At 37.7% G+C, this 26,657-nt stretch overlaps 1 long non-coding RNA gene across 1 annotated transcript in view; it reads left to right on the forward strand.

Annotated features, from left to right (window-relative positions):
- The window catches only part of LOC140611933 (uncharacterized), an 84,405-nt gene extending 70,132 nt beyond the window's left edge, over positions 1-14,273 (forward strand). Inside the window, exons 4-6 of the long non-coding RNA XR_012013239.1 lie at positions 12,406-12,680; positions 13,836-13,911; positions 14,104-14,273. This is a non-coding gene — a long non-coding RNA (uncharacterized lncRNA). The remainder of the gene's footprint in view (positions 1-12,405; positions 12,681-13,835; positions 13,912-14,103) is intronic.
- Positions 14,274-26,657: the final 12,384 nt, after the last annotated feature.

Genomic DNA, 26,657 nt, shown 5'->3' on the forward strand with positions numbered 1-26,657 from the left:
ACCATAGGTGACAGAGACTTACTAGCCCTGAGACATCTATCAGAGAGGCAGAAAACTGCCGAGCCTCTGGGAAGGAAACTGTTGAGCACCATTTTTTGCAATCACATCCTACTTTAGTATTTCTGATCCTGGTGGGTGTCATCTTTGAATGGTCTAACCTGCTAATGTTGGTGGGCATGCCCTGCCAACCCCCCATAACTGAGGCAGCCACTGAGGCACCTCAGCAAACTAGGTTGGGAGAGAATGCCCCACTTGCTACTACAATTGCAGCAGCAAATACAGCTGCTCAGCCAGGCAGGCCTTAGAATCCCAACCACCCCCATAGTCACAGTGGATAGGTGAGGTATCCTAACCAGTCAGGCCAGCGGGAGAGCTCCAAATACTACCAGAGCCCCAGGCAGCTGAGATAGGGGGAAATCCCACATACCATAATCCCACAGTCACTGCCCTGCAAGAATAGGCAAGTAGAAACCCGCACAACCAAAGGGTCAATGAAAAATTAAAGAAGAAATCAAAATATGCTTCAAGAGAAGTTAAAATGGAGCTACAACTTTCCCAAAATATATACAATGTAGCAAAAGCAGTTCATAGCAATAGAAGCTTACCTCAAGAAAAAACAAAAATCTCAAACCACCTAATTTTATACCTAAAAGAACTAGAAAAAGTGTAACAAAGCCTCAAATTAGAGGGAAATAAAAATCAGAGCAAGCATAAATGAGGTTAAAAAAAGAGAAATGCTCCAACTATAGCTGTTTTTTTTTTTTTTAATTGATAAACCTTTAGGCAGACACAGCAAGAAAATGAGGGCTCAGATAAAGTCAGGACTGAAAAGAGAAGTTTCAATTAATACCACAGAAATAAAAATGATCATAAGTATCTCCTATAAACAACCTACACATTGGACAATCTAGAAGAAATGGATGTTTCTAGAAACCTACAGTCTGCCGGGACTGAATAATGAAGAAATAGAAAATATGAAGATGAATTACTGGTAATGATACTGACTCAATCAAAAAACTCCAATCAAAAGTCTAGGGTGCTTTATAGGTAAACTTTAAAGAAGAGTTAATACTTATCCTTCTTAAACTATTCCATACTAGAAGAGGATAAAATGTTTCCAAACTTATTTTATGAGAATAGCATTAGCCTTATACCAAACCAGAAAAAGATACTACAAAAAGAGAACATTATAGACCATATCCCTGATCAGCATAGGTACAAAGATGTTCAACAAAATACTAGCAAACAGAATTCAACTTACATTAAAAGGATCATACACCAGAGAAGCAAGAGTGACATTCACAAGTCAACAGGATACACCATAAAATAAAACAAAGAATAAAGATCAGAATAGTGGCCAAGTATCAGATTGACCTGGATGTCTGCTTCTCAGCTAAAGTGAACAAATCCAGCCTGATAGGTTTAGGGTATACTCAGACTCTAATGCCAGGTATCAAACTGACACTATTGGCTCTACTGGATGGCAAGAATGTCAATACTGGTGGCCACAAGCTTCATCTAGGATGGGAATTTCAAGCATATGTGAATTATGTACAATTGTTTAATTTTAAACTATTTTAAGCATAGTTATCTTCAGAATTTAGTGTACCTTTTAATATTGTATGTCTAAGATGCAAATATTGCTAAATACCATGTAAGATCTCCGGGTTAAAGATGATTCTGCTTTAAGGTGTTACCCTTTCAGAGATACAGGAGAATGTCCTTTCAGCTGTAGACTGTAGGGGAACAAGGTGGCTCCTCTAGAGTGTTCAGGTTTCTTTTTTTATCTATAAATGGCTACAAGTGGAAACTGATAATTTGTAAGCACTTTATTAATTGGTAATATGTAAATGAATGAAATTATGACTTCCTGAGACTTGAACTTTGGTTTCCCACCTAAATGAGGGATTCATTGATAGTATACACAAACTCACCTTAAAGAGACTTTATTTTTTTTTTTAATTTTTACTTATTTATGATAGTCACAGAGAGAGAGAGAGAGAGGCGCAGAGACATAGGCAGAGGGAGAAGCAGGCTCCATGCACCAGGAGCCCGATATGGGATTCGATCCCGGGTCTCCAGGATCGCGCCCTGGGCCAAAAGCAGGCGCTAAACCACTGCGCCACCCAGGGATCCCTACCTTAAAGAGACTTTAAACAGATGTTCTTGACCTGTTTCCACCCTAGTCCATCATCTCTTTTATGCCAAAAGTAGTCTGCAGGGCATGGTAGTGGTTTCTTTTCTGCCATTTTGGGGTGGAGAAGGCGGATGTGATGAAGCCAATGATTTAGGACTTAATTCCCTGTCATGTTGCGGTTTTCTGCCCTTGCATCAGAGTATGAAATAGCTTCTAAGAGTCCCAGCTCTAATCAGGGAAGAGTCCTATGACTGTAATTATATTGTGACAACATTCAGAATCAAAACTGGAATTGTTATATTCTCACAACTCAGTTTAATTTTTAGCAGTTCATTGGGTAAATTTTAGTCTTCCATTTTGTGTGGAATTAGATCCTCCCCTTCAAATGCTATGATTAACATCACTTAAAGTAAAACATGAATAAATATTAAAACCTCAAAAAATGTGATCACTTGAGTGGTACAGAAAAAGCACTTGGCAAAATTCAGCATTTATTTATAATAAAAAGTAGCAAAAAATTCTAAATTTGGATGGAAACACCAAAGACCCTGAATAGCCAAAGCAATTTTGAAAAAGAAAAGCAAAGCTGGAGGCATCACCATTCTGGACTTCACATTATATTACAAAGCTGTAGTGATCAAGACAGCATGACACTGGCACAAAAGCAGACACTTAGATCAATGGAACAGAATAGAAAACCCAGAAATGGACTCATAACTATATGGTCAACTATTCTCCAACAAAGCAGGAAAGAAAATCCAGTGGAAAAAATAATCTCTCTGACAAATGGTGTTGGGAAAACTGGACAGTAACATGTGAAAGAATGAACCTGGACCACTTTCTTATACCATACACAAAAATAAATTCAAGATGGATGAAAGACCTAAATGTAAGATAGGAAACATCAAAATCCTAAAGGAGAACACAGGAAGTAACCTCTTTGACATAAGTCATAGCAACTTCTTACTAGATAGCTCTCTTGAGGCAAGGACAGCAAAAGCAACAATAAAATATTAGGACTTCATCAAGATAAAACGCTTCTTCATGGTGAAGGAAACAAAACTAAAAGGCAATTTTCAGAATGGGAGAATATATTTGCAAATGACCTATCTGATAGAGTTGGTATCCAGGATCTATAATGGACTCACACAGTTTGATACCAAAAAACTCCAAATAATCCAATTTAAAAAATCAGCAGGACATGAACAAACATACAGATGGCCAACAGACTCATGAAAAGATGTCCAATGTCACTCATCATCAGCTAAATACAAATCAAAACTATAATGAGATACCACCTCCCACCCATAAGAATGGCTAAAATTAACATAGGAAACAACAGGTATTGGTGGTGAGGATACAGAGAAAGGGGAACCTTCTTATACTGTTGGTGGGAATGCAAACTGGTACAGCCTGTCTGGAAGACAGTATGGAGTTTCCTCAAAAAATTAAAGAACTACCCTATAAATCAGCAATTGTGCTACTAGGTATTTACTCATAGGATACAAAAATACTGACTTGAAGGGGCACATGCAACCTGATGTTTATAGCAGTATTATCAACAATAGTCAAATTATGGAAAGAGCCCAAATGTCTATTGACTGATGAATGGATAAAAAGAAATGGTATGTATATATATTGGAATATTACTCAGCCAATAAAAAGAATGAAATCTTGCATTTGCAATGACATGGATGGAGCTAGAGAATACCATGCTAAGCAAAATAATTCAGAAAAAGAAAAATACCAAAAAAAAAAAGAAAAGAAAAATACCATATGCTTTTATTCATATGAGGAATTTAAGAAACAAATCAGATGAACATAGGGAAAAATGAAAGGCAAACCATAACACAGACTCTTAACTATAGAGAGGAAATTGAGGGTTGCTGGAGCGGAGGTTGAGGTGGGGGTAGAGGAAGGATGGGTTAAATTGGTGATGGGGATTAAGGAGGATACTTGCTGTGTGATGAACACTGGGTGTTAATTGTATTTATGAATCACTGAATTCTATAGCTGAAACTAATGCTATATGCTGTATGTTAACTGCAATTTAAAAACTTTAAAAAAAGGTAACAACAAAGTTGGTATAGAGGGAACACATTTCAACATAATAAAAATATGGCAAACCCACAGCTAATATAATTTTCACAATGAAAAGCAGAAAGCTCTTCTTCTAAGCTCAGGAGTAAGACAAAGATTACCAATCTCATTTTTATTCAAGGTAATATTGGAGGTACTAGCCACAGCAATTAGAGAAGAAAAAGATGAGTCATTCAATGGGAAAGAAAATAATAAAACTTGTTATTTGGGATTTGGGCTATTTCATATGAATGAACAATAAAAAATTAGAGTTTAGAAACCATCAGGGAGAAAGAACCCTTTTAAATGTTCCAGATTTCTAGTTACAATCAACTCAAAAGAACCACAAACTAGGAGGCTCTAGCAGAATCACACACTAGAAATAAAATGTAAATTGGAAACAGGGAGCCTTTATAAATACAGATCAACTTCAAATTAGCTCAATTCCTTGGGATCCCTGGGTGGCGCAGCGGTTTGGCGCCTGCCTTTGGCCCAGGGCGCGATCCTGGAGACCCGGGATCGAATCCCACATCGATCCTGGAGACCCGGGATCGAATCCCACATCGGGCTCCCGGTGCATGGAGCCTGCTTCTCCCTCTGCCTGTGTCTCTGCCTCTTTCTCTCTCTCTCTGTGACTATCATAAATAAAAAACAAAAACAAAAACAAAAACAAAACAAACAAACAAAAAAAACAAATTAGCTCAATTCCTGATTGGATTTAGTTAATTGCCCTAGTCTAGCCACATGATAGGATTAAAATCCAATCTTGTCTGTTGTGTGGGGGATTAACTCAATCAGAGACAAGTTAAGTGTAAAAATATCAATTGCAAAAGATACAATATACAGAAGTCAATTAATAACATCTTAGGATCTTATTGATAGATGCAGGAAAAGCATGTGACAAAATTCAACACTCATTCATGATAAAAAAAAAAAAACTCAGCAAACTTGAAATAGATGGGAATTTCCTCAGTTTGATGAAGAACGTCTTCAAAAACCTATAGCTTAGTAGCTAAAAACTAGGTGTTTTCCCCATTAAAATCAGGGAACAAGAAACAGATGTCTCCTCTCACCACTCCTTCTCAACATCATACTGGAAGTCAGAGCCAATGCAGTAAGAAAGAGAAATAAGAGATGTTCAGATTAGGAAAGAATAAAACTGTATTTATGCAGTTGTCTAGGCTGGAAATCTGATATAATTGACCAATTGAACTGATAAATGATTATACCAAAGTTGTAAGATACAAAATTAATGTGTAAAGGTCAGTTTTTTCCTGAATACCAACAACAACTAGAATTTGAAATTGAAAAAAAAAAAAAACATTTATATTAGCACTCCACAAAATGAAATACTTTGGAATAATTCTAACAAAATATGTACATCTATATGAGGAAAACTACAAAACTCTGATAAATTATAGAGAGATACTCTATGCTCATAGATAGGAAGACTCAATATTGACAAGAGAGCAGTTCTTCCCAAATTTGATCTATGGATTCAATGCAATTCCAATCAAAGTAACAGCAAGTTATTTCATGGCTATCATTAATGGATTCTAAAGTTTATGTATCCAGGCAAAAGACCCAGAATAGTCTACATCCTGTTATTAAAATAAAATGTGCTCTATAAATCTATTTTACTTATGTATTTATCTTCATTTATAATTCATTTTCTGGATATCTAGAAAATAATACCCTACTAGTTAAATAATGTATGTATAGTAAGAATTACATATTAAAAAAAAAAAAACTTCACCTTCGTGTGTTTTTTGGAGCAGTTCTAGATTCATAACAAAATTGAATGATAATTAAGTGGCAAGAGAGTTCTCCTATACTGATTCCTCCCTCTACACACAAACACACACCCCTCCCCACTATCACCATCCCATACCAGAGTTGCTATGATCACTGAATCTTCATTGACCCGTCACTGTCACCCAAAGCCTATAGTTTAGGGTTTATGAAGTTGTACACTTGATGAGTTTTGACATATACAGTGACATTTATCCACCATTATTGTATCATACAGAACAGCTTCACTGCTCTAAAAAGTCTTCTGTGCTCCCCCTATTCGCTCCTCCCTTCCCTTGAACTCTGGTAACCACTGACCACTTTACTCTGTATTATGCCTTTTCCAGAATGCCATATAATTGGAATTGTACAATATATGGCTTTCTCAGATTGTCTTCTTTCACCTAACATGCATGTAAGCTTCCTTCACTTGTTTCCATTGATTGATACAACACTTCTAAAAAGAAAACTATAAAAATGATAAAAAGTATTGATTAACATCCTACCATATGGATGTTCTACTACTCACCCATTTGCCTAGAGAAGGACATCTCAGTTGCTTCCCAGTTTTGGCAATTATGCATAATTTATGAAAAATCCATGTATGGGCTTTGGTGTAGACATGTTTTCAGTTCCTTTAGATAAATACCAGAGAATGTGATTACTTTATACTTTTCTAAGAGCATGTTTACTTTTCTAAGAAACTACTAAAGTATCTTCCAAAGAGGCTATCTGAAAATTTTGCATTCCTACTAGCAACGAAGGGTCCCTGCTGTTCCACATCCTCAGCACATTTGGTGGTGTTCATGTTCCGGATTTTGGCCAGTCTAGTAGATATGTAATAGAATCTCATTTTAATTTATATTTTCCTGATGATGTGGAACATTTTTTCATATGTCTTTTCTGCCTTTTTCATTGTGTAAATTCTATAGGAACCTTTTTTCTCCTTTCATAAAAACAATTTTAAAAGTTTCCCTTTAAAGGGGGAAACAACTGGCTTAACGCAATTATGCCAAGATGTACAGGCACTAGTTTGGATTAAGGAATATGAATTATCCTATTTTCTCTTTACTTTTCCAGTGTGTTTTTAAATTTAAAAAAGTAAGAAAAATGTTTTTGGGAACTATGTAACCGACTCCACCTGGGACAGATGAGATGTAGGTGTGAGCTGAGAGATATTCCTCATGCCTACTCCTTTTCCTCCGGATTTCTCAGTTTCATCTCTATTCCTGACCACATTTTGTCAGAGCATAGAAAGGCTAAGAAAAGCCTTTGACCAGTGTCTTGACCACACCTATTCAAAAAGATGTAGGAGTGAGGTCTTTCACTTCCTCTTATTCTAAGCCCAGCAACGCTGCATTGCAAAAACTGCCCTTCCTGATCTTCAGTCTGCTCTACTTCCATTTTCTCTTTCCCATACCCATATGCCTTTTTAAAAATATTGCCCGATAACTACCAAAGTATTTAGGGGACAACAGGAACTGAGTCCTGAACAAGTAAAATCCTCATGCTGTCTGTAAGGTCAGCATGGCATGACCTTGTCATCACACTGAAAAGCTAGGGGTATAGAAGGGCATTGATTCTGAGAGATTGCAAATTTCTTAGCATTAACACTTTATGATAAGGCTGGTGGGGAAAAAAAAGAGAGAGAGAGAGAGAGAGAAAACACGCAAAAGTAACCCTCTGCCTTAAACCTTAAACAGCTGAGAAATGAAAACAAAGGAGAGAAGAGAGGGAAAGAAAAGTACAGCCACATGTCCCATTTATTCACTGGAGGTGCTGGTAAAGGGAGCACACCAAGAGGTTGGCTGCCTTGTGGTTCCCTGGTCCAGGTGATAAGGGGTGGACCTTGGATCCCTCCTTCCTCTCTTTCACTGTTTATCCCCAGGATGAGCTTTTTGTGGGTGACTTCTGGTAAACTTTAGACATAGTTTATATCCCAGTGCCTGTTTGCTGGCATTCAAGCAGCTTTCTGTTTGATAATTCTTATTGTTTTATATGCTAAGCTGAAGAAATCACCTTAGCAAGGCAGAACAAACATCCAGTGATTAAAGACCTAGGTCCCAGGCATTATCAATGGCCCAGCAGTGCTTGCTGCATGAAAGAGTGCTAAACTCCAAATTAAATGCCTCATCAAAAGGCCCCCCTAATCCCAGACCTTCATGAAATCATGTAACATCTGCCATCCAGCTCAGCTTTGGGGACTGTGACATCAGGAGGGGGCCTGGTACGTGCCTGGGACTCTTCACAGTTGAGTAGGAATGTTTCCACAGGGAAGGAAAAAGCACAGAGTTACATATTCAATTTGGAGACTGGACAAGACTTAAAAGATCAACTTTCCTCAGAAATGCTGTGGAATTAAATCAGAATCAATCAGAAAACCCATCCTTGTTTCCTAAATTCACAATATCTATATCTTTAACACATTCAAGGACAGAAATGGTGTGGATTTCTACATTCAATAACCTAATAAATACTTTTTTAAAGCTCTGGGAATTCACTAAAAAGGATAGTAATTTGACACTCAGGATGATGTAGTAGTAGTAGTGGTGGTGGTGGTGGTGGTGGAGGTGGTAGTAGTAGGTTATATAGGCTGAAAGGTTCATAATCTCCTACTTCTATCTACGTGACTTTTGCTGCCCAATTTAACTTCCCTGTGTCTTCATTTCCTCATTTATAAAATGAGTATGTTTACCAGCCTAGAGAATTTTTGTAAGGGTAAGAGATAATGAGTAATAAACTTGGCACAATGCCCAGCATACAGTGGGGACACAGGAAATGATTATTTAAACAATCATTTATAGATTAAAATATCTATTATTTATAGATATATTTTCAGGCCTATTCTAATAGTTAGCCAATATTAGAAAAACAGAAGTAATTTTAGCCATGTAATATCCACATGTTTAAAAGTAACATTAGAAAAAAATTGTAAGTTATCAAGAAGGTATGTGTTATTGATATTGGTCCAAGTCCCACTATTGCCTCAATTTATAGGCAAAATAAGGGATAAGTTTTGCCACACAGATGAAAGAAAAATCACCAAGAAAAAGAAAGGGAGACTCCATGTCCTGGAAGGAGAGAAAGGAGGTCTCTCCCTAAACCAGACTGCATCAGCCCACAGAGAGGGTATCTGGAAGAGACAAGAGTGGAGAGCAGAGGGGATTCTGGGGCAGCTTTGTGGCCATTACCTTGTAACACTTTGTCAGTCAAAATTGGCAATAATGGTGTTTAGAAGTTTCCTACAGTACCACATTCATTCTCTTTATACCCTGTTCTCCATAGGTACTACACGATTTGAAGTTATTACAGAGAATTTTAGGTTCCAAGAAATTATTCTATAGACATGACAGTGACTGCTCTTAATACCAATGTTTTCTGTTCAGCGCCCTGGGTAACATTTCCCCATCTCAAGAAAATAAATCCACCTCGGAGGCAGATCAGAGCCTGTGCATATGGGACAGAAAGTTCAGATCATCTCATTCTTCACTAATTGTCATTTGAGTCCAAAGGCTTCCTGAGAATGGCTCCACTTCACTCACCAGGCCTTTGTGCTATGCTATGCCTCTGGAATCCACAATTAGAATAAGAAAGACATCCAACAATTCTAGAAGAACCCTGTTTAAAAAGGATGCGTGCTGTTTCCACTTAATGTGGCAATCATTTGTACCAGGCAGACACCATGTTGTGAGGCAAGAACATGTATTATTTATCTCATTTTAAAAAGAATGCAAAGGTTTTATTTTCCTCAAAAGATATATCCCAAATTCTAGACTCTTAATAGTCTATAGAGCAAGATGGAGAAAAGTGCACATAAAGGAATTTTCCTGTCATTATATTGTTTTTGTGTGTTTAATAGGTTGATGTACTTACCCAAAATATAAACAGGTTAAAATATACACATTGGAGACCTAGTGGTTTTGCTAAGTCATTTTGCAAAGGTACCGATAATTTATAGCACTCTGATGTGAAAGGCAGTTTGGCCCAATTAGGTCTTTAATGTCAGTCATACGGGACTCTTGAGAAGGATAAAAGCTTTAGCTTATTTAAAATTCAACAAACATTTTTTGAGTGTCTACTCTCTGCCAGACACTAGACACACAAAGATGAACCAGATATGGTCCATGCTTTCCAGAAGCAAACTGTGTAACAATAACAATAATCTGATTAAGGACAACATCAACAGTGTTGAATGGCTGTTGAATTCATACCACAGGCCTGGCCCTGTGCTGAGCCTTTCATGCACATCCTCATATAGAAACTTGTGGTCAACAACCGTGCAGACAATAAATTGAGATTGGAGAGTTAAATGAACTTCCTGAGGTGTTTCAAAATGTAGATTTTACTATTATTCAGGTTTGGTGGAGCCAACAGTTCAGAAGACAACTGTAATTGAAAAGAGTTTGTTACAGTTCCCAAGAGTAGGAGGCACGCCCTGCCAGGGAAGGCGCACAGGAAAGCACCAGGGCTGACTAGAAGGCAGAGAGAGTGGGAGGAAAAGTTGGCAAGAGCTTTTATTGTGGTTTCTGTGGGCACAAACGGGCAAGGTAAGCAGGTTTAGGATTGGCTAGTTTGAACAGTTTCAGCTGGCTCTCAGGTGGAGGAGCTTCCCCTAGTTGACTGGTACCTGGTCTTGGGTGGTTAGGGCTGAGGGAATAGTGGTCTGGGGTATAAATGCCCCACGAAGGGAGGCTGTTGGGAGTACAGACGCTGGATTGGTTGGTCAGCTGAGTCCTTCACTAACTCAAGGAGTTGGCTCAACCTGGAAAAGGCAGTCTTTCCAGGGATCCTAGGTATCAAAATATCAGAAACATATAGTTAATACCTGAGGGCACATAGCTGAAAAGACAAACAGAATTTGACCTCAGGTCTAGCTACAAAGCAATCGTCCCTTAATGACTATCCTATTTCCCTATGGGAATGCCATAGGATCCCTTCATCCCTGGTGTTCTCTGTCCAGTTTACTCAGCAGCAAGCAATTCAGAAGGAATGCTAGCTTTCCTTTCATCCCTATGAACAGAAGCAGAATCTACTTCTTTGAAGCTAAATCCTGTTGTCTCTACCAACTAGTTTTTCACTGAGTTTTAGTTTTCTCACTTGCAAAGAAGGGGGAAATAAAGCTTACCTTGAAGAGTTGTTTTACAGATTAGAATATGTATTAGCACACTTTTTAGACTGTAAGTACCTAATAAGCACTATCTGCTTAAGAATTACCCAGGAAAGCTCCCTGTCTGTGGAATTCTTGTTGTCACAGAAACATTAGCAGACACTTAAATACTTTCCAATGAGTATGCTGAAAATGATGTTTAGGCAGAAAATACTATTATGGACTGAATGTCTGTGTGCCCTTCCAAATTCCCATGTTGAAGCCCTAACACCAATGTGAAGGTATTTGCAAATAAGGACTTTGGGAGGTGATTAGGATTAGATTAGGTCCTGAGAATGGGCCCCGCATCATGGGAATAATGCCTTTATAAATAGAAGAGACACTAGACACCCTCCAACCTCTGTGAAGTCATAAGGAGAAGACCACTTCCTGCAAACCTGGAAGAGGATCTGTCAATGGGACGGTGGCATCTGTAACAGCGGCCTGAACTAAGGCCAGTGCTCAGATGCTTCTAGATAAAGAGATTCATCTTTTATCGATTTATAGAATCATAAAAGTCTCTCAATCAGGACAAAGTTCTAGAGTGCATCTATAATTTAGTAAACAGTCTTAAAGGGATTAAATGGCTTTCCCCCTTCCCCCAAATCCTGCCTTTAAAGTGGGAGGCAATACTCTATAACAGAGGTCCTTGGATTTAATTCCCAGGACAGGTGCTCTCCTTCACCCTGTGGCTCAGGTTGGCTTTGTATTTACAATAGAATGGCATCAATGTAAGTATGATTTGAGATATGGAAAAGCATACTTCTCCTTTTATAATGTTCTGTACTCATCACTTGGGACTGGAGATTCCAAGTATTAGACTCATTCCTCTGGGTTAAGAGAGTGTCTTCTTATTGTCCTTGTTAAATGCTCACAGCTAATCTGATGGTAGTACCGTGCACAAAACTGGTCACAGAGTTAAACAGGCCATGAGCCCTCAACCAAATGGCTATGGTTCTTTCTTTTCACTTCAACCCTACCAGCTCTGATGCAACAGGTATAGATAATTGGTTACCTGACCAATCTATCAGCCTGAACAACTGCATAAGTGGTGGCGTCATTTACTGAGCCTGAACAACCGTGTAAGTGGTGGTGTCATTTACTGTCATTTGGGAGGTCAGGTTGGGAATTGTGGGGCAGCAAGAAAAATGAATAGCAGTCCACATATAGATTTCACCTCCAAACTATATATATCCAGATAGTTCCTTAATTGTATCCTGAAAAATGTTCTTTTTTTTTTTTTAATTGACAGTATTGCTGGATCATTATGGACTAGAAATAAAATGGGCTACTTGAGAGAGGAGCAGTAGAGCTGAATACCCACAAACCAGGATGTGGTGTCTGAAGAAGGCATCTTACCTCCTTATATTTGGGCTGTTAGCTGCAAGGAGTCACACACGACTCTCCACATGAAAGCTGCTGTGCCCATTCCACGTGGAGGAATTCTGCTGGGACTTTCAGGTGCCAGCCAAGCAAGGAAGTCCTACATCAGGCCCTGAGATGGGAGCCCTGGGCATCAGAGTACAGGTAAGAGCTCTGTGTTTCATGGTTGCGAGATTCCCTGAGAGGATTAGGGTCTAGGTAATTTTCGTGAAAGGAGACTTACAGGTCATCTACTTAAATTATTTTGATGAATAGCTGATGTGCACCAGAATATGCTTTCAAAAGTTTTTAAAGTTTTTTTTTGACCTTGCTTTTATACCTATTTTGCAGCCTAAAGGGGCAGTATGGTGCAGTGGTTGAGAATGGATTTTTAATTTTTTAAAAAATTTTTAAAGATTTTATTTATTCACAAAAGACAGAGAGAGGCAGAGACATAGGCAGAGGGGGAAGCAGGCTTCCGCAGGTAGCCAGATGTGGGACTCCATCCCCAGACCATTATCATGCCCTGAGCTGAAGGCAGATGCTCAACTGATGAACCATTCAGATGTCCCAACAGAATGGATCTTTAAAACTGAACAGATTTGTGCTAAAACTCCACGGCTGTCACTGAACAAATTCCATTACAAATCTTGGAACTACAGTCTCCTAATATGTACAATGTGAAGATAAAACTTACCTACTGTAATTGTTACAAATTTTAAATAAACCAGTCCAAGAATTAAGCACAGAACCTAAGTCAGTAGAAGTATTAGGTGTTGTTGTTGTCCTAGTTATGATTTTCTTCTGTCAACTTGGTGGTGCTGGATCATTATAGAAACATGAATGGACTGAATAAAATGACCCATTAACTGAATCCAGTTATTGATTTTATTACTGTGTCTTACTATTTTGTCTGACTTGGTCATTTGTTTTGGTTTCATCTGGACCAAGTGTCCGTAAATGATAGAGGTTAATCCATCCTAACGAGCTAATAAATCAATTTAAGCAGCGATTCTCTTGGCTCTATTTTGTCTACACTCAGTACTTTGTACTTTGTCTTCAGAGGAAAGTTTGTAAGCACAGTGAGAAGATTCATAATTAGAAGGTTTATTTAACCTTAATATACCATAAGAAGATGATAAAAAAACATTATGGTTATACTGTATCAGAAGATGAAATGGAAACCTTGCATTATTTTTTAACATTGGCATGATAAAATTAAGTCTAGAATTCACTTTATGTACTTAAAGACAATGAAACAAGATTTTGGTTCTCTTTAAATTGTCTGTTAGGTTTTTAACTTCCTCTGTTCTTCCACAGAGCCCAAGTTGTCAGTGTTTCCTGTCACCCCGAACCTTCTGGCTCCAGGCACTACCAAGCTCCTTTAATTTTATTGGTAAGATATGTGTGATGGAGGTCACTTTCTGTGTAAATCACCTTGTGTCCTTTTCCAGATAGTCTCCCCTTCTTCCTTGGAATACTCTCTCCATGTGTCATGTAATCAGGAACTCAGTGAGAAAAGGTACATTTTCTTTTTCTCTGTTTTTTTTTTTTTTTCTCTCACTTTCTCTTGCTTTCTTTCTTCCAGAGAGACAGAGAAAGGAGAGAAGGGGCAGAAGGAGGAGGAGAGAGAGAATCCCAAGCAGGCTCCACACCCAGCATGAAGCCTGACACAGGCCTGATCCCACAACCCTAAGATCGTGACGTGAGCCAAGATCAAGAATCGGACACCTAGTGACTGAGCCACTCAGACCCCCTGAAAAGGTACATTTTAAAGAATATTGGCTAAGTTAAATTCCTAGAATAACATGAAGCTGCAAACGTGTGCTGATCCTACTGAAGTTAGTGTTGAGTCAAGAGGTCATTTCAATTGATCCCAACACCACCAAGGTGAAGATTAGTTCCTTCGGTCCAGAGAGAACATACGACACTTTAAGAGGTGTGAGGTGGAGAAGGATAGGAACAGAATAACAGAGGCTTTCTAATCAGATAGCCATGGACCTATATTCTATCAAGATATGTAATATGTGTATGATTTGGAACCTCTTCTGAAACTTCTCTGGGCTATAACATTCTCATGTAAAGAATGTAAATAATAGGACATCTATTGGGGGCCTCTGCTGCTTCTGCTTATTTAGGGTTACAAGATTTAGCAAATAAAAATAAAGAACACCCATTTAACTTTGAGTTTCAAATGATCACATCTTAGTGTATGACCAAAATATTACTGGAACTTATTTATACTAAGAATTATGGAATATTTGGGACATAGTTATACCAAAAATTATTCATTGTTTGTCTGAAATACAAATTTACATGATTATTTTCAACTTATCCAGCAACTCTATGCTTATTCCATCCCCCTACTATCTGATAATTCCTGATGCTTTTCTGGGGAATCACCCCTCCTCCCAAATAAAATCTATGTGTTTCAGGTAAAGCAACTATCACCTCAGTACTAAACAGGTAATAGAATGCAGGTTTGGCCAGTTAGGCACCAAATTCTTTTTGTCACTGTTTCTTGGTCAGGGCTGGGCCTATGACCTGCAATAGGCCAGTTGGACTCAATTCTGGGACTCAATGAAACAACCCAAAGAAAAATTTACTTTCTCGGAGCTAAAGAGATGCAGATATAAGTTTGGAGCTACTGACAGCTGATTTGCTAATATGATTTGAGAACTTGCTGGAGACCTGAGTCATGATGACACTGTAGACCTCAGAGCTGGAGAATAATTCTGTGTCCCGATGAACATGTCTAAGCCCCTGGACCCACCTGTGCCTGCAGTCCGCCTACTCCTGCATTTGTGATTATACGTGCCTATTTTATAAACCGCTTTTTTGACTTAAGACATTTTGATTTGGATTTCTACCAACTGAAACCACATGTTTCTGAAAAATATAGAGCATCATCAAATTTTGTGAGAATGAAATGAAAAACTATGGAAAGAGCTAACAGAGAGTCTGACACATTTAAGATATTTAGCAAATATCTGTCCCACTCTCCCACATGTACGCAAATCCCAAAGCACAATGCACATGCACATTCACTTTCCTAACACAATGATATATGTGTGAGAATGGAGGGATTCATTCCAAGTTATCCCTCAAACCAGAAAGAAACAACTTAGGAAAAAAACTTTCTTATTAACTATGAGTTCAGGCATGTTCTCTTTATAAAAAGCTTTTCTTTTTTTTTCACTTCCTGTAAGCACAAGATACAGTGGCTCTTTCTAAATCCAAGAAAAGCAAATGCAAATGGAAAACCTCTTATTGATAAGATTATAATAATAAAATATGAAGCACTTTAATCTTCTTGAATCCATGCAACATTGCTATAATTACTAATTGAAGTGAGATATTTGCTTTCCTAAAAGTTTACAAGAAAAATGATTATTTTCAAGCTTATGCTAGCCTAGCAAGCTTTGGGGAAACTGATCTTTAATTCTTTATATTGATATGAAAAAAATGTGTTTCTGTTTCAATCTGTGTTATTAAAGGCTGTGTGTAGAGTAGTATAGTGCAGTGTTTTTACTGGGAAACCCAGTGAGAATACAGTTTAGTAATCTGGTTTCAGGGTGAGATTTCCCAAGTCATAAAGCCTATCACAGTATATTCCAATGGATTATAACATCATCCTGGCTTCCTTATTTGTAATAATTACTTCATTTTTACACTTTACAGCTATGTAACACAAGCAAGGATCTATACTGAAGGCTTTGGATCTAGATGAACATAGATTAAAGTCCAGGTACTGACAATTGCTAGCTCTGTGGGTGCAAACAATCGCCATAATCACTGATACTTTGCAACTTCATGTGTGAAACAGGTTGCTGTGAGAATTGAATATGTGACACATACCTAGCAACATATCTAGAATGAGATAGAAGGTCACAAAATGATGAGCTCCATTAAAATAGCTGAATCACAGCTGTGTTGACTTTTTATAGCTTAGTCTCCGAGGAGATGGTTGCCAGATCCTTAAACTGGCAATTTTTCTCCTATTGACTCGAAGTCCCCTGAAGTCAGAACATGGTATTTCACCAGGGTTTCTTCTAGTTCTTCAGTACTTGGCATTTTAGCTTCCAAGATGATACTCTTTTGTGTCTTTGATCTGTGGGTACCCCTTGCATACATTTAAACAGGCACTTTTTGCCTGCAGCCCAGGGTGTGCTCCTGGAGACCCAGGATCAAGTCCCACATCGGGCTCCCTGCATGGAGCCTACTTCTCCCTCTGCCTGTGTCTCTGCCTCTCTCTCTCTCTCTCTCTCTCTGTGTGTGTGTGGGTCTCATGAATAAATAAATAAAATCTTTAAAAAATAATAATAAACAGGCACTTTTGAGACTAACCTGTTTACTAGAATAGAAAGAGATGGTCAGAAAAGAGGTTGTATCAGGATGGACAACACTATAATGCTCAGGCCAAGATAGTATGATGGAGCATCTATGGGCAAGAGTATAGGGCACAGATTGCAACTAGTTTGGAACCAAAGTGAGGCCATGAGACTCTCAGGGTGCACTTCCAGGGTGCAGGACTCAGAATGTCAGCCCCAAGAGTGAAGGTCTCCTGTTTTGTTTCCTAGAAGAAACACACTCACTCACTGCGCCTTAGTCCCGGCACCGAATTGCAACCCTAAGTCACATTAACCATAAATGTATAGTAGTATTCAAAGCTTGGAAATGCACATCTGCTTTAACTTGTAGTAAAACGTTTGCCAAGCCAAGGTTAGAATTTACATGCACACATACATATATAAGTATATTTCAGTAACCAGTTGTTTTATAATTAATCAGTACCAAGTAGGACCTGCCTTTATTATCTTTGGTTCCAGGAATCATTTTGGTTCAGCGCAACAGGAAGAAAATCGTGGATACGTTGAAGGAGTGGTTTTCAAAGAAGCATAAGCATAAATTGTTTTCTAACTCCCTTTAGTTGTCAAGTAAAGTCTCAATTTTTTTTTCTGAGCTATTGAAAACATGAAAGATACCTAGTGTTTTATCTCCTATGTGAATTAATTTGTAAAAGTCAGCACATTTCGAAAATCTAACTTTGTAGTAAACACTTTCAAAAACGGCAAGAAGTATGAAAGAGTATTTAAGGCAGCTCTGATAACTTCCTCAGAGGAAAAAAAATACTAGTTTAAGACAAATTTAAAAATCAAGAAGTTTAGTAGAAGCGCTTCAACTTTCCCACCTTGGACTTATTAGTTGGCCAATCCTTTCCCCTAAGGTTAAGACTCTGTTATCTGTTCAGGATTCAAGGAAAATGTAGATTGCTAATGTCATGGAGCACTCATGTAAGCCCCCTTTTGTTGTTTCTGTACCTATGCTCAGTGGGCACTGTCCCTACAAGACTCTCTGTCTAATCTTTGCTGTCACATTTTAAGAAATCCAGGTATTCTCTTAACTATAGGGAACACATTGATGGTTACCAGAGGGAGTTCAGTGGGGAGATGGATGGAATAGGTAATGGAGATTGAGGCGTGCACTTGTGATAAGCTGGGTGTCACATGGAAGTGTTGAGTCACTAAATTGTACACCTGAAACTAACACTACGTTGGATGTTAACTAATTGGAATTTCAACAAAAACTTAAAAAATAAAAGAAATCCAGGTGTTGTATATTTTCAGCAGCTCACACCTGTGTCTGCAGACTGACAGCTGTCACTTGCTCACCTGTCGGTGAGATTTGGGGGTCAGGTGAGGGTTAGACAGTATAAGCCTTGCAGAAGAGAGACTTCTCTGTGGTTTCCTATCACATTGTGCCTTTTGTCTGCCTTTTTCCCTTCTTCACTTACTGTGTATTTGTTACTTTTTCTTTGGAAGAAAGTTCATATGCTGCTCAAAAAATGCTGAGTGATCTATAGCTAGGAGGGACAGGAAGGTTCTTGATGAAGTCTCACATTTTAGTTAGACTTTTTCCACTTGGCACTGGCACCAAATTTATAGACTTCCTAACTACCAGAGAAGACAGAAAGATGGTCTTATAGTCAGGTAGTGTGATTTACTTTAAATAACATTAACCCTCCTTCTTGCTCATTCTTAGGTAGAAACAAGGAGCAGGGACAGTGGTGAGAAAAACTAAAGCTCCCTGCTCCAACCAAACAGGTTAAATGTTATTTTTAGGGAAACTCTTCAGTTGGCCAATTTTAAAAAAAGCCTCCCCTTCCCCTGCCCAGAGTGGTAGATTCTGATACTTGTGTTTAAGAAAATGCCTGTGAAAATTTACAAGACTATAAAGCAATTAAATTGTCCCATTACGTACCAGACCCTGAAAGTTGTCTGGCATAATACAAAAGCATTAGATTTGTCTCAGAAATTTTATATTCCAGTTTCGACACTGTAACTGCCTCTTTAAAAGCCATTAGAAAAGTTATTCTTCTTTTCTGAGTCTCCGTTGCCTCATCCTTAAATCTGGGATTTTAAATTAAATCTCTGTTTCAACTCAAAGAGTCCATGAATCCATGTTACCCTATGATCCATGTTATGGGTACACAGAGGTATAAGTCACAGTCATAACCGGAGGAATCTATAATCCAGTTGGAGCTATAAGGTTGTGCATGTAAAATAATAGTAGGCATTATAGAACAGACCATATTTTAGTCAAGAATTGGGTGGAGAAGATCACGACTGTCAAAATATTTCAGAAGAAGGAGGTTTCAAAGGAGTAAGTCTTTCTAGAGATTAGAATTGGGTTGGGCCTTTAAAGTAGGTGGATTCATCACGTAGATGGATGGGAGGCAAAGTGAAGGTTAATAGTAAGTCAGTTAGTGGGGGCTACGTGATCAGAAGCCCAGATTGGAGAGTGAGCTGTGGTAACAGTTAAGTAAGGAATTTGCACAATATATTAGTTTCAAATGGCAGAAATTTATGTCTAACTTGCCTAAGCCAGATTCCCAATTTTCTGACTGGTTTGGATAAAAATCAAACTCAATACCTAGCATAAAATCAGGTATCCATTTACATTTGTGTGTTATTTGTTAGGGGAGCTTTCCTATATTACAGCCCATCCTCCTGTGCTTCATCTCTGATTGAATCTTTTCCATAGAAACTCTTCTACCAATTAAATTTTCACTGCTAGGATGAACAAGTTGATTCCATTCCCTTTGAGACTTCCCAAAGTTTTAGATACAAGTAAAGTTATAGAAAGGTCTGAAAAGTAATCTTTCAATTCTTGTGTTGCAGAATACACATGTTGCATCCTAACTTACAACCAAACCCCATAATAACTCATCTTCAATCATCTCTCTGCCTGTGAAGTTCTCTAGGCTCTGCTCCAGGTTCCCTGTCCTTTGGAACTTTAGAGAACCTTAGAACTTCGGTTTCAATTACTGATGATAAGCTTCAGCTGTGAATATATACCTTGCCTCCTAAGCAAGGATCTATAGAGTACCCACTCATTTATTTCTTTGAGTTTGCTATGTGGAATGACAGGAATTGCTTTCTTCTTCTTTCCTCTCATTCCTTAGATTCTCAAAATTGTTCTTTCTATTTAACAATGAAGGAAGAAGCTTGCTTGAAGACATTTGGGGTCAGATTGTAGAATTTTGTATTAGAAATAGAGGCATATGTCATTTAATTATGCTTTCCATTATCATGGTTTACAGATACTGTATTTTTTTTTTTTTTTTTACAATTTGAAGTTTTGTAGCAACCCTACTTTGAGCAAGTATATTGGTACCATTTAACAGCATTTGCTCACTTCACGTCTCTGGGTCACATTTTGGTAATTCTCAATACATTTCAAACTTTTTAATTGTTACCACTATTTGTTATGGTGTTTTGTGATCAATGACCTTTGACATTACTATTATAATTGTTTGGGGGCACGATGAACTGTAACCATGTAAGAGGATGAACTTCATCAACAAATGTGTGTTCTGATGCTCCCCTGATCACCCATTCCCCTGTCTCTTTCCCTCTTGGTTGAAATAGGCAAAAGCTAGGCCTCTTAAAACAGTTAGCCAAGTTGTGAATGCAAAGGAAAAGTTCTTGAAAGAAATTAGAGGTGCAGAGGCACCTGGGTGGCTCAGTTGGTTAAGCATCCAACTTTTGATTTTGGCTCAGATCACAATCTCAGGGTCCTGAGATCAAATCTTGTGGCAGGCTCTGAGCTCAGCAGAGTCTGCTTGGGATTCTCTCTTCCTTTCTCTCTGCTCCTCCCCCTGCTCATGCATTCCCTCTCTCTCTCTCTCTCTCTCAAATAAATTAAATAAATAAATAAATAAATAAATAAATAAATAAATAAATAAATCTTCACAAAAAAGAAGTTAAAGGTGCTACTCCAGTGAACACATGAATGATAAGAAAGCAAAGCAGTCTTATTGCTCATATGGGGAAGTTTTTAGTGGTCTGGATAGACCAGACACAGCATTCCCTCAACCAAAGCCCAATCCAGGGCAAGCCCCTAACTCTCTTTAATTCTTTGAAGCTGAGAGAACTGACAAAGCTGAAGAAAAGCTTGAAGGTGGCACATATTTGTGAGGTTTAAGGAAAGGAGCCGTCTCCACAACATAAAAGTGCAAGGAGGAGCAGCAAGTTATCCAGAAGATCTAAGATAACAAATGACAGTGGCTACAATTTTTCAATGTAGATTCAATAGCCTTATGTTGGAAAAAATATGTTATTTAGGACTTGTATAGCTAAAGAGGAGAAGTCAATGCTTGGCTTCAAAGCTTCAACGCATAGGCTAACTCTTGTTAGGGCCTAATGCAGCTGGTGACTTGAAGCCGAAGAGACTGCTCACTTACCATTCTGAGAGTCCTAGAGTCCTTAGGAATTATGCTAAATCTATTCTGTCTGTGCTATAAAAATGGAACAGCGTGATTGTTCACGACATGGTTTACTGAATATTCTTAAGGCCACTATTGAGACCTACTGCTCAGGAAAAGAATTCCTTCAAAATGTGACTGCTCATTGGCAATGCACCTGGTCACCTAAGAGCACAGATGGAGATGAACGAGATTATTACCGTTTTCATGCCGCTAACGCAACATCCATTCTGCAGCCCATGGATCAAGGAGTCATTTCAACTTTCAAGTCTTATTATTTAAGAAATACATTTCATAAGGCTATAGCTGCTGTAGATAGTGATCACTCTGATGAGTATGAGCAAAGTTAATGGAAAACCTTCTGGAAATGATTTACCAATCTAGATATAAGGAAAAGCATTCATGATTCATGAGAAGTGGTCAAAGTATCAACATGAATAGGAGTTGGGAACAAGTTGATTCCAACCCTTATGCATGACTTTAAAGGGTTCAAGACTTCATTAGAAAAAATAGCAAGAGAACTAGAATTAGAAGTAAAGCCTAAAGATGTGACCAAATTCCTGCAATCTCATGATAAACCTTTAGTGGAGAAGGAGTTGCTTCTTATGAATGAGCAAAGAAAGTTTCTTGAGATGGAATCTACTCCTAATGAAGATGCTATGAAAATTATTGAAATAACAACAAAGGATTATTACACAAACTTATTTGATAAAGCAGTGGCAGGATTTGAGAGGACTGGCTTCGATTTAGAAAGAAGTTCTACTGTGGGTAAAAAGCTATCAAACAGCATTGCATACTACAGAAAAATCACTTGTGAAAGGAAGAGTCAATTGTTGTAGAAAACTTCATTGTTGTCTTATTTTAAGAAATTGCAATAACCACTCCAACCTTCAGAATTCACCATCCTAATCTGTCAGCAATCATCAACATCAAGACGAGACCCTCCACCAGCAAAAAGATGCAACTTGCTGAAAGCTCAGAGGATGGTTAGCATATTGTAACAATGAATATTTTTAATTGAAGAAAGTACATTATTTTTTAGATATAATGCTATTATACACTTAATAGATTACAGTATAGCAAAAATGTAACTTCCATATGCACTGAAAAACAAAAAAAAATCATTTGACTCACTTCATTGCAATATTCACTTTACTGTGGTGGTCTGGAACCAAATCTGCAATATCTGAGGTATGCTTGTAAATAGGTGGGAGGAAAGTGCTGTATCTCACTTTTGAGTATCAGAGATGTCAAACTGTGCATCCAGGTTTCCTCCAAAGTATGTAAAAATAAATCTAAGGGCCTTCTTTGAACCAAGACTATGGGAGGTAAAAACTTTCCAAGCTCATTGCCTCATTTAACTCTGAGAATACACCTCCTGATAGATGTGGCCCTGTCTATTGCACATTCCATCTGGTGTTCATTAATTACTGAGAGTATTAATGATGAATCAAAAGCCATTTTGCAAAACATTAAAGTAGAAGTTGCTCCTCAGAATATTTAATGCTCTAGATATTTATTTTATTCCACCAATTTCGAACAGGTGGGTCTATTATCCTTTTTGCTATTTGTCTCATATGACTGATTCTCAGTTTTACAACTTTCACAACTTCATGCTAAGTGACTAAAAAAGTGCTTAATTAAATGTGTGCTTGGTAATTAGGGAGTTTTCACAAGCAAGTACAGATGGAGCAAATGTAATTGAATGAGGGAACATAGCAATCCAGTGAGCCTTTATTTAGTTGTGGAATCTTGTGAGCAAGATATAGGAGAAGATCTTAGCAGAAGTCTAATAATGGACTTCTTTTTTTTTTTTTTTTTTGCTTCCCTAAAATGTAATTGTTTTTGAATTATCCAAATTCATATTCAACCCAAGGAAAACACCCAAGACATGCTTGGTGCCCTTGAGTAATTTTGAAAAGAGCTTCCTTTGTCCCTTAAATGTTTCTCAATTTACATATATCCTTAGATCAGGATATATCATTTTTGGGCTCATCTAAACTACAGAAAAATCTTACTTCCTTTATTTCAAGATTTACTTTGAGCCAATAGTTCTAAATAGCCCTTACTTCCTCTTATTGCAGTCTTCTAGGAGACAGATAACTGGAATATTATAGTTCCTCTGGATATCACCAGGAACTTTAATTCACAACTTCTGTATTCTGAAAACATTTTATTTGTATATCCCTTATAACACCTATATTAAATTATAATGACAATTGACATATATGTCTGTTCCAATTGATTGTAAGCCCCCCTAACCTAAGGATACTGGTTTACTAACCTTTCAATTCCTACAATATAATGGTATCTGGGAACTTTAAGTGATATTCAATGAGTGAATGAATGAGTAAATTGCATGCATAAATTCTTGGGTTTATTCCTTTTGTAAATTAGGACTGGGTTTCTAAATTAGGAAAACAGTGTTCACTGGATAATAAAGTCTCCTTCCTCATCCTGTTGTGTAAGTCCTGCTACTTTTGTGAGAAAGAAGTTGCATAAATAACTGCCCCATATATTGAATAATAGCAAACATTTTCTCTTAATCTTAACTCATTAGGTCATGGATTAGTGTTTGAAAGAAAGGCAGCCTCTAAAAGGTCTTGGGGCAAAATTTTACCCAGTAGGGCTGCTCTTTTGCTTAGTGGCCAAAGAGTATAAGTTTCACGCTTGCAAAAATGAATTCCTGGGTGCTGAGAGAAGGCAATACATCTGCTAATGTGTTGACTCCTGAAAAATTCTGAGACATTTCTCTAGTTTTCCATTAGACACACCATAATCCTGGTCTTGGAAATACTGGAAGCCCCAAAAATTTATCTGGATGAAACACTAAAGTTCTTTGCCATCCTACATTTCTGTCTTTGAAAAAAATATGTTACCAAATGCAACATGTTTATACCACCTACCTGCAACCTTAAAGAAGACAACAATGCAGATATGAGTGGAGAAATGGATTGGGTCCAAAGTGATATATTATCTTATAAACATAAGTCAGGAACAGGGGCAGGAAGATGTTCTAAAATATCTTCTCTCAATCTCCTTGGCTTTCTGATTTGATATCTGACTGATATGACACTCAGATTTCAGTTTGTGTCATCTCATATCTATAAATGTCCTGGTGCACTTGCTTTGTGGAATAACACCTGCTATTTCTAGTCTGCCTTGAGAATGTGCTATGGACCCCAGGATACAAAGAATCTCTCAAACTTAAGACAAGGTAACTGAGACAAGGCAGCTACCATGCAATAGAATATCTAGCCCAGGGCATGTGACCAGGTCTGCAGCCCTCTCCTGGGATAGTTAATGACAATCCTCCAGGACTACTTGGAGATTAATCTGTGATATAACTTTGTTACAAGATAACAGAAATTCTATTTTGAAACTCAACTTACTCAGATGGAAAATGGCCCAGAAGTCATATATGCCAGGCTTTGTCATAGCAAATAGGAAAAAAAAAAAAAGAAGAAGAAGAAGTGACAGCAATCAAAAGCTAAAAGTTGGGGAGACGGTCCAAGATGATGGTGTGGGAAGACCTTGAACTAACTTTTCCCACAAATGCAACAAATATACACCTATTTATAGAGCAATTCCTCCTATAAAAGTACTGAGCTCTTAGTGAACAAAAGATATAGAACATATAGAGAACAGCCATTGAAATGGAAACACAGTAACAAAGGGACCCCTATCCCCAAGACTGTGAGCTGTGGTTGGGAGAGATAATATTGAGAGACTGTGAGTAGATTCATCTTCCCTGCATCACAGAAAAAGATCCACAGTTTAAAATGGCAACTAGAATATGAAGTAATCAGCCCTAGAACCCTGCCAGATGGTGGGAAGCTGCTGGAACTGTCTTGTGTTGGCCCATGCCAGCCACAGCTCAAGCCAGCCAGCTAAAGTCACCAGGCACACACTGTCTACACAAGCAATGACCACACACAAGATCATTCCTTCAAATTTAGAAGAAATAGCTGTTCTAATTCATAGAAACAAAAATAAAGCAAAACAAAGTCACAGAAAGTCAAACAAAATGACAGGACAGTTCAAAAGTGCTCCAAATGAAAGAATAAGATAAAACCTCAGAAACAGAACTAAATGAAATGGAGATAATCTACCTGATAAAGAGTTCAAAGCAATTTTCATACAGATGCTCAACAGACTGGAAAAGAGTAGATGAATTCAGAAAGCATTTCAACAAAGAGATAAAAACAAAAGAACCAATTAGAGTTGAAAAATACAATAACTGAAATGAAAAATACACTAGACAGAATCAATAGTAGATTATAGGATACAGTAAAACAGATTAGTGATCTGAAAGATAGAATAATGGAAAGCACCTAAGCTGAACAATAAAAACACAGCCTCAATAAATTAAAAAAGACTGGTCATACTATGCAGCTTTTCTGAGCAGAATGGTTTGAAACTAGAAATCAATCACAAAGAAAAAAAAAGAACAGAAAAACATAAACATGTGGAAGCTAAACAGCATGATACTAAACCACCAATAAGTCAACAATGGGATCAAATAAGAAATATTTATTTATTTATTTATTTATTTATTTATTTATTTATTTATTTATTTATGAGAGACACACATACACAGAGGCAGAGACTTAGGCAGAGACAGAAGCAGGCTCCATGCAGGGAGCCCGATGTAGGACTCGATCCCAGGATTCCAGGATCACTCCTTGGGTGGAAGCAGACGCTCAACTGCTGAGCCACCCAGGTGTCCCAAATAAGAAATTTTTTTTAAAATATTGGAGAAAAATGAAAATGCAAACACAAAGGTCAAAAATCTTTGGGACACAGTGAAAGGTATCATAAAAGCGACATATATAGCAGTTTAAGCCTACCACAAACACATGTACATGAAGAAAATTGAAATAAACCATCTAACCATACACCAAAAGAACTAGAAAAAGAAGGGCAATCATGCCCAAGGTGGGTAGAATGAGGGAAATGATAAAGATCACAGCAGAAATAAATGATATAGAGACTAGAAAAACTATAGAAAAGAATCAATGAAACCAAGAGTTGGTTCTTTGAAGAGATACATAAAATTGATAAAACTTTAGGCAAACATAAGAAAAAAATAAAGGACCCAAACAAATAAAATCAGAAATGAAGGTTGAGAAGTAACTTTTGACACCAAACACATGTAAAGGGTTATAACAGCATACTGTGAAAAATTACATGCCAACCAGTTGGAGAACTTAAGAGAAAGAAAGAAATTGGTAGAAACATACTATCTTCCAAAAGTGAATCCTAAAGAAATAAAAAATCTGAGCAGACCAATTACTGGAAACAAATTTGGACTGATAACAAAAAATAAAAGTCCAGGACCAGATGGATTCACAGGTGAATTCTACCAATCATTT

The sequence above is a fragment of the Canis lupus genome, chromosome 20, assembly GCF_048164855.1.
Source record: "Canis lupus baileyi chromosome 20, mCanLup2.hap1, whole genome shotgun sequence".
Taxonomy (NCBI): Eukaryota; Metazoa; Chordata; class Mammalia; order Carnivora; family Canidae; genus Canis; species Canis lupus.